This window comes from Rhipicephalus microplus, chromosome 10, assembly GCF_043290135.1.
Source record: "Rhipicephalus microplus isolate Deutch F79 chromosome 10, USDA_Rmic, whole genome shotgun sequence".
Classification (NCBI taxonomy): Eukaryota; Metazoa; Arthropoda; class Arachnida; order Ixodida; family Ixodidae; genus Rhipicephalus; species Rhipicephalus microplus.
In genome coordinates, this window is record NC_134709.1 from 109,469,687 (window position 1) to 109,479,776 (window position 10,090).

Below are 10,090 nucleotides of genomic sequence, written 5' to 3' on the forward strand. Positions count from 1 at the left end.
AATTTTATATTACAATATTTCTCAGCCCTTTCTGTACTTACATGACTGGGCGTAAGTACTGCTTAGGTAACTTTGTGCAAGTAATTATGTCATGCATAAGCTTGTACTAACCAGACAACGCCTGTCTTTTTTTTTTTCTATTGGTCCTGCACTTAAAGCTCACCTTGAACTTGAAATGTCGCAAGTTCCGAGAGTCTGGCGTTTCTAAACTGCTTGCCTGTCACTGAGGCAAATTATGTAGACAGAACTAAAAATGCGTGATTCGGCACGTACAGCGCTAAAGTGTGTCACGTTGGAAGCCCTGGTTTACACACATACGGTTGTTTGTCCTTCGCCGCTAACAATGGAAATAAAGCGAATATCACTTTCATTCCCGCGGGACAAAACTGTGGCAACATTAGTTCTGTTCATGAATATAGACGCTTCATCACGACCCGATAGGAACAGCTGTGTGCCTTTGGCTGTCAACTTTCTAGGCCTAGAGGCTCAGAGCGATATCAGCGGCTGCGAGAGCCGGCAATCAAAATTTGGACGGCACACCAATACATCACTGCGGAAAGCTCACCGCTAGCGTTGATATACCAAGTAACACCGTCACGTAAAACGAAGCTGTGCTCAACATGGATATTTTCTTCGAAGATGCTTGTATGCCGATCGTGCATGCAGGGGATCGTTTTCGTTTACTGGAATCGCCGTGGGTGTACTGCATACAACGCGCTGCGCTACGTATCGCACGACGGAACAGAACACCACAATGGCCACAATAACGTGATAGTCTAGATGTTAGTCTGTGAGATGCTCGTATGTTCGATGTGCGACATTCGGCTTCTCGCTTGAGGAATGGGGTCGGTGTCCAGTGCGGTTAAGCGGTGCGAAAAATCTTGTCACGTTCACATTAAACACTAATCGGCTGTTGCAATTGCTTGGTGTGCATTGATCATTCTTTGTCTGTCGGCAATTGATCATACGGTGCCTCACAAAAGCCACCGAAGCTTCACACGACCATTATTAAACGCACACTCGCATGGAGACGGCGGTGAGCGAACCCGTGGTGACACTTCTGAAGCCCCCGTCGCCGGCGCACACCAGCCACCGGCAAGATTGATGCCGCGGTCTAGCGAAGCATACTTTGTATCGCTTCAAAGTTCTAGACGGTGAAATTCCAGAGACAAGAGCTGACAGTCGCAACAGCTTACTTTTGTTACCACTGTAGAGAGGAAGAAGAATATGTGCCGCAGTGGGTCACGCCTTTAGGAAGAGGAGCCGAGCGCGAGCTGTTGCCCCGAGCGTTGTGTATCCTGCGACGGTTCCTGCCGCCCGCTTCACGCATCAATAGACCTGCTGTGCAAGCACTACTTGTGCCAATAAACCCCGTTCTAGAGTGGTGGAGGTGCTAGGTAACTCAACCTGGAACTCCGCAACCGGAAACTACCTGCCACCCCGACATGGCTGAAGAAACCATCCAGCAAGGTACGACCCAGCCTCCGATGGTCATCGTTCCCACTGCGCTACGCGTACGCGATCCACCTTTTTTCGACGGTACCGATGAGCAAGACGTAGAAGATTGGCTGTCGACGTTTGAAAAGGTAGGCGCAAGCAACAAGTGGGACGACCCTTCGAAGCTGCAATATGTACCCTTCTACCTGAAAGAGGTGGCTAGTCTCTGGTTTAACAACCACCAGTCGGAATTTGCCACTTGGGGTGCCTTTAAGCTATGCATTGCCGATGTGTTCGGTTGCCCCGAGGTACGCAAGCTCCGTGCCGAACAGCGCCTACGGGGACGCCCACAGCTTCAAGGAGAAGGCTTCACAAGCTACATCGAGGATGTGCTCGACTTGTGCAAGCGCCTTGACCCTTCAATGATTGAGGCAGACAAGATCAAACATATTTTGAAGGGGATAGACGACGACGCCTTCCAGATGCTGCTGGCCAAGGGCCCACGTACCGTGTCCGAACTCGCCACTCTTTGCCAGAGCTTCGAGGAGTTGCGCAAACGACGAGTCATGACACGGCGTCCAGCGGCTACCGATGAAACTCTCGCAGCATTGAGCCTGGGTGGAGACCACAGCGCAATAATGTCTGAAATCAAACGATATGTGCGCGAGGAGGTGGCCCGACAACTTTCGTGCCTGTCGTATCTACCGGCAACGAAACCCTCTTATGAGCGTCTCGCACCCGCCATCAGGCAGGTAATACAGGCGCAGGTCTCTGAGGCATTGCCGTCCGTCTCTCAGACAGCACCCGTCACCGCGCCATTGACTTATGCTGCTGTTGCTGCTACTCCACCACGACCTCCGCTTGGGCCGACTCCCCAGCTTGTACGAGTATCAACGACGCCATTTCCAGCAGCACAACAGCGCTATAACGGAAACCCTTGGCACACAGTTGACAATCGCCCGATCTGTTACGCATGCGGATATCCAGGTCACGTGGCGCGCTTCTGTTGCCGGCGCTTCGCAACGGGTCCGGCTGCAACTCCGAGGTACCCTGACTACTCTTTACCGGCCCCGTACAACGCGCAACGAGAACTGCCACGTCAATGCGACCGACAATCAGTGGAACGCGACCCGTCACCAACCGAACTAGACCACCGCCCTGCTGCCGACTACCGATCATTCGGTCCCCGTCGCTCATCCTCACCACGCCGCTACCGTTCTCCGTCCCCTCTGCGTCGCCGACCGAACCCTGTAGAGACGGAAAACTGACTGCCGCAGCTCCGGAGGCACGAGCTGCGATATCGGCGCATTGTACAAGTCCTCGCTCGTCCCCCACAAACGTTCTGGAAGTGTTTGTTGAAGGTATACGTACTCTTGCGCTTGTTGATACGGGTGCCGCCGTATCTGTGATGAGTCAGAAACTCTGCCGTTCGATTTGAAAAGTAACGACGACGCCTTCCGACGTTTTGCTGAATACCGCGAGTGCGCAACCACTTCGACCAGTCGGAGCATGTACGGCGAGAGTATACATTCAAGACGTCCTGTACCACATCGAGTTTCTCGTGTTGACCACTTGTGCCCACGACATGATACTTGAATGGGATTTTTTATCACGCCACCACGCCGTAATTGACTGCGCTCGCGCGCAGGTGGAATTATCTGTGTTTTCAGATGCGCCATCTACCGACAATGAGTGCACTCACCTGGGCAAGCTTCTTGTTGCTTCCGACGTTGATGTTCCTCCTCTTAGTGCCATCGTTGTCCCCGTCAATCGCACTGAATTATCCGGCTCTACCGTTGTGTTCTCGCCATCTGACGTTTTCAGTCGCCGCCACGGTACGTCTCTGCCATACGCCATTCTGCCACCTCACCAGGATACTTCCGGAATTGTCGTTTGCAATCCTAGCTCATGCCCTCTCACCTTAAGAGCTCACGAAACACTGGCCTATGTTCATTCTGTTGATGACAACGTTATTGTGCCTATTGAGTCCCACGACCCTGGCCAGCAACTTCAACTGAACGCCGTTACTCCTCTTTTCACGCCGGATGACTACTCCTCGGATATCTTCAATCGTTCCATCGACAGCAAGCTTCCTCCGGATCAACGGGACCAGCTAATGACCCTTCTCCATGAATTCCGAGATTCATTTGACCTTCCTCAAAAGGCACTGAGTCAAACTAACACCGTCACTCACACAATCTACACTGGAACGCACCCTCCTTTGCGGCAACGCCCCTACCGCGTATCACCCAAGGAACGAAGTGTAACTGCAGAACAGGTGGATGATATGCTTCATCGCGGCGTCATCAAACCATCTTCTAGCCCCTGGTCTTCACCTGTGGTGCTAGTGAAGAAAAAAGACGGTTCGATTAGATTTTGTGTCGACTACCGGCGACTGAACAAAATTACCCGGAAAGATGTATACCCTCTTCCCCGCATAGACGACGCTATCGATTGCCTACAAGGTGCCGAATTCTTTTCTTCGCTGGACTTACGTTCAGGTTACTGGCAGGTTCCGATGGCAGAGTGTGACCGTCCCAAAACAGCATTCGTTACGCCGGATGGCTTATACGAATTCATGGTTATGCCATTCGGTCTGTGCAATGCACCTGCAACCTTTGAGCGAATGATGGACAGCATTTTACGCGGCCTTAAAGGGCAGGTATGCTTATGTTACCTCGATGATGTTATTGTATTTTCTCCTGATTCCCCTACCCACGTCGACCGTCTGCGCACCATTCTTCAGTGTCTTACCAAGGCAAACCTCCAGCTTAACCTAAAGAAGTGCCGCTTTGGGGCTCGCCAACTTACGATACTTGGTCAGGTTGTGACAAAAAATGGAATTTCCCCCGACCCAGACAAACTTCAAGCCGTAGCAGACTTTCCGAAGCCGACTTCACTCAAAGAACTTAGGAGCTTCATCGGCTTGTGCTCGTATTTTCGTCATTTCGTCCACAACTTTGCAACAATAATAGCCCCACTTACACAACTACTGAACGGTCCAGCTAATCTTTCTAACTGGACCCCGGCATGTGACGAAGCTTTCCTTGCACTGCGCCGCCTACTTACGTCCCCACCGATTTTACGCCATTACGACCCAAGTGCCCCCACTGAAGTGCACACAGATGCCAGTGGCGTTGGTCTGGGAGCAGTACTCGCGCAACGAAAGCCAGGTATTCCAGAGTACGTCGTCGCATACGCAAGCCGCGCACTCATGAAAGCGGAGATGAACTACTCCGTAACTGAAAAAGAATGCCTCGCAATCGTTTGGGCGTTGAGCAAGTTTCGTCCATACTTGTACGGACAGAGTTTCGACGTTGTGACCGATCACCATGCACTTTGTTGGTTGGCGTCGCTAAAAGATCCTTCAGGTCGCCTTGGACGTTGGGCTCTTCGACTACAAGAATTCGACATTCGTGTCGTCTACCGCTCAGGACGAAAACACTCTGATGCGGACGCCCTCTCACGATCACCAGTGAGATCCACCGGAGACCTGCATTCGGACACCAACTTCTCGATCGCTCCCATTTCCGTCAAAAGCATGTTGTCTGAACAGCAGAAAGACCCATGGATAACATCTCTCCTTAACATTCTTTCCGACTCTTCAACGTCTGCGTACCCACGCGCTCTTCGCCGCCAAGCCACACATTTCACGATACGGGACGTGCAACTATACTGCAGAAACTACCACGCGGATGGTCGTAAATGGCTCTTGGTTATACCACGCCACATGCGATCTGATGTCTGTGCGTATTTTCATGCCGACCCACAACATGCTCACGCTGGTGCGTTAAAAACATATCAGCGGATCTGCCAGCGTTACTACTGCCGTGGTATGTACACTTTTGTACGAAAATACATTCGGTCTTGTTCATTATGCCAACGACGAAAGACAGCTGCCCATTCACCCGGATTATTACAGCCTCTACCGTGTCCGGCGCACCCTTTCGACCGCGTTGGTATCGATCTATATGGTCCCCTTCCTTACACTGCCACTGGAAATCGATGAATCATTGTCGCCGTCGACCATCTGACGAGGTATGCTGAAACAGCTCCACTACCTACGGCTGGTGCACGTGACGTAGCCAATTTCATTTTGCGACGCTTCGTACTGCGTCACGGGGCACCACGTGAACTGCTAAGTGATCGAGGGCGTGTCTTTTTATCCGAAGTTGTACAACAACTCCTTCAGGCATGCCACACGGTGCACCGCACCTCTACAGCCTACCACCCGCAGACCAACGGTCTGAGCGCTTCAACCGAACGCTAGGAGACATGCTCGCCATGTATGTCAATTCCGACCAATCAAACTGGGATGTCATTCTCCCATTTGTGACCTATGCGTACAACACCGCGACGCAGTCAACCACAGGCTTCTCGCCTTTCTTTCTTCTATATGGGCGTGAGCCATGCTCCACCCTTGACACCATTTTGCCGTATCGTCCTGACGTCTCAGAGTTCAGCCCTCTTTCTGAAATTTTGCACCACGCTGAAGAGTGTCGTCAGTTGGCCCGATAATTCACCTCGGACAAGCAAGCATTCGAAAAAGACCGCCACGACCGCGACCAGCAAGTCGAGACTTTTGCCGTGGGCTCGCTTGTCTGGCTTCGACTGCCCTTCCACTCCCCAGGTCTGTCCGCTAAGTTTGCCCCCAAGTTTCACGGTCCTTATCGCGTCGTCGAACGTCGATCTCCTGTCACATACGTGATCGAGCCGGTCACGCCATCTACAGACAGGCGACGCCTTGGTCGTGAGACTGTCCACGTGAGTCATCTCAAGCCATATCACGACCCACTCCTAATATCATCACCTTGACTTGCCAGGATGGCTCGTCTTCGTCGCCGGGGTATTGTAGAAAGGAAGAAGAATATGTGCCGCAGTGGGTCACGCTTTTAGGAAGAGGAGCCGAGCGCGAGCTGTTGCCCCGAGCGTGGTGTGTCCTGCGTCGGTTCCTGCCGCCCGGTTCCCACATCAATAGACCTGCTGTGCAAGCACTACTTGTGCCAATAAACCCCGTTCCACCACTGATATCATTATTCACCATTAATTGTAACTCGGCACATTGAAGCGAAGTATTCGCGGTGTTTCGGTGAGGAATCGGGCCTATATCCAGTGCGGATCAATGGTGCGAAATACCTTGATGCGTTCACACTAAACACCAACCGGCCGTTGAAAATACTCGCTCCACTGATAATTTTGTTGTCTGTCAACGAATGCTCACACGGTGACCCGCAAAAAGCACTGGAGCTTCACACCGGCGTGCTAAATAGATGCCCATATACGCTCGCACAAACTGACATACACACATGCACGCATGCACGTCGCGACCATGATGTGTTTTTTTTAACTCCTATAGGGAGTTTCTAACCACGTCATAAGCACGTTTTGACCAAAAGTACTTTTTAAAACTCCCACGGGGAGTTTCTAACCTCGTGACCTGAAACTCCGTAGGGAGTTTAAAAAGGTTATGTCGTACGTAAACTCTGTCATTAAGCAAGGGGCATTTTACGACGACATGTGCCGGCATCACTCCGCTACTACGGAGTAAATAACTGGGGCATGGGAGTTTTGATACGTCATATGCTGGTAAAACTCCCATTTCGGCTAATTTCTGTTTACAGTGTAGTGCGGAAACGGAATTTAATAAGATTTTTCCGAAGTCGCTCTCTTTGCTGAAGATCACAAATGTTGAGATGGCTCTACCACGCATCACTGGAAGGCAGAAGCAAAGAAGCAACGTACTTTCTGCTACTCCCAAAGAGTACTACCGGAGGAATGTGTATTTGCCTTTGCTGGCTGACTTCGAAAATCAATTAAGAGACCGGTTCGATGCCCATAAGAAGGTCGTGGTTGGCCTTAACATGCTACTGCCGAAATTCTGCGCATCGGCTAGCCTTTCTGATATCGATGATACAGTGCAGTTTTACCTTGGCGACATTCCTTTGGCTAATGTCATCAAAGCAGAGTTCACACTGTGGGTGAACAAATGCTGCCAGATCAAAGAAAAGAACCGCCCAGCTTGTGCTTTACAGGCCTTAAAGATGTGCAACCGCGACTTTTTTCCGGACATCCACAGCCTACTTTCTAGACTTTTTCCACACTAAGAAGGCTGAAGAGCTACCTTCGAAATCATATGAACAACGACAGATTGACCGGACTAGCACCGCTCAGCATCCATCGAGAACTTCAAGTGACCCCAAAACAAGTCCTCACAGAATTTTGCAAGAGCCGAGAAGGAAAAACTTCCTCGTTTAAGCTTCCCTCTATGTTTCAAGAGTTGATTAAAAGCTAAACCCAGCTAGCCCAAGCTTCAACCCTTCTATCCTTTCGCAATTACGAGGAAACTATCCAGCAAGCAGAATGTGCAAACAGTAACAAGAAGATTGGAATGTCGGGCGACTTGTTTGTTTGCTAGCATACATGCTGTCACGGACTGCCATTTTTGCGACCCGGCGTAATGGCAAATTAACGGGCGCCGCACTCCCCCGCTGAGCGGTGAAACCGTTCGCTCATGAAAAGACAGGCCTTTAGTGCAGGGAAGTACTGAACGGGGTGTTCTTCTTCAAACTTTAGTCGCCGATGTTTGATCCTTTGTACATACGGCGGCGTCGGCAGGGTCGTCAAAGGCCACGATGCACCCCGAACTAGCTGTAGACTGCAAGACGCACCGGCTGAAACCAAGGAAACTGACCATTCCCACGGGCAAAACTGCTTGTGGACAAGCCGTATGAGAGAACCCAACAGGTTGTCACTCTCGCTCAGTTGAGGACCCTCTCCTAATTAAAAAGGGACATGGTCAATATATTTTTAGGGTGGAGTTTCTAACAATGAAACGTGCATGATTGGACCCATGTAGAGGTCTCTTTTTCCCCCAGGACGAGAATCAGGGGACACGGAGGTCGATTTAAGAGCAGGATTTCGCCTTGCTAAGCAGTCTAGTTGCTGACCAACATGGTGTAGAAGGAGATCATGATGATATATGGTGTTTTTTGGCGCAAGTGCCATTTGATGGCCAAAGAGCGCCAGTTCATGGGATAAGAAATGTGGTCAATGATTGTGATTAGCGGCTGTATAAGGGCCATAAAATTCCTCGCGGTAACGCGGGTAAAAACATACAAGTAATAAAATCATGACCATGCCGTGAAAGGTATGTGTGGTGCGAATGGATTACAAAAGTTAGTGATAATAAAAACGATGGCGGACATGAATGGCATTAGCACAAGTGCCTCACTCGTTCGTACCCTTGCGTCCAAGGGCCGTGAGGCAAGTGCTTTGTTGTGTATCCATCGCAGCAAAAACCTTCCTCGAGAGGTCGTGCTACGGGATGCCCGGGTATATGATATGAAAATTATGAATTTCTTTTAAAAACGCTAACAATAATTTATGACTAAAAAGCGGTTCCCTACTAACGAACATTGCAAGGTGTAAAGATAAATGTTGTCGGTAGGGTAATTAAAAATGCTGTTTTCTTATAGTTTCTAATTGTCTACATTGGATCAAAATGTGAAGGACTGCTGACGCTTCACCACATTTTTCACAGAATGGTGGATCACCACCGGACAAAAGATACGTGTGTGTCGTGTATGTGTGTCCTATCCTGAGTCTCGTTAGTATTACCTCTGTATGACGCGATTTTGATACTGGCAGCCAATGACCAAGGTGTGGCTTAATAATGTGTAGTTTGTTTTGTGTGTGTGTATCCCACTTGCTCTGCCAGTAGTCCCTGAGGTTTCGTTTGAAAGACGGCTTAAGATCAAGGGCCGGGATTATTATGGGTGTAGGACCAGTGCTTTTGTGGACAGATGCAGCGAGCTGATCCGCCCTCACATTGCCTTGGATCTCACGGTGCCCTGGCACCCAGCACACTACAACATGTTGTTTCAGTGTGTAGAGTGTGCACAAAATGGAGTAAAGTGAGATAAGGACCGGGTTCTTTTGTTTTTTAAGACTGTGCAGAGCCGATACCACACTGAGAGAGTCTGCATAAATTACTGCTTTTTGTATTTGTAATTGTTTGATGTGTTTAGCTGCCACAAGTATCGCGTAAGCTTCTGCTGTGAAGATCCTTGTGCCTGGATGTAGAGGGCCAGCATCCGAAAAGGATGGGCCGACAGCAGCGTAGGACACAGAGGAGTTGGACTTGGAAGCATCTGTAAAGAACTCAGGACGTGTGTATTTGTGTTGAAGTTCCAGGAAGTATGTTCAGATATGGGCAATGGGCGCATGTTTTGTAACTTCTAGAAAGGACACATCGCAGTCTATAGTCTGCCATTGCCACGGTTGCGGATATGCTACAGGAGCCATTAAACTCTGTTCTAGTGAGACTCCAGTTTCCTCAGCTAGACTTTTCAGGCGAACTGAAAAGGGCTGCCTCATCGAAGGCCTGTTTTGAAACAGAAATGAGCTCGACAAATCATTAATAGTAGAGTATGAGGGGTGCTTCTTATCTGCTTTCACCTTAAGGAAATAAACAAAGGACATGTAAGTTCTCTGCAGATGAAGTGACCACTCATTTGATTCAACGTAAAGGCTTTCTACGGGGCTGGTGCGAAAAGCACCCGTAGAAAGGCGGATGCCCAAATGGTGCACGGGGTCCAGCATCTTCAAAGCACTTTGAGTTGCAGACTGATGAACAACGGCCCCATAATCTAAG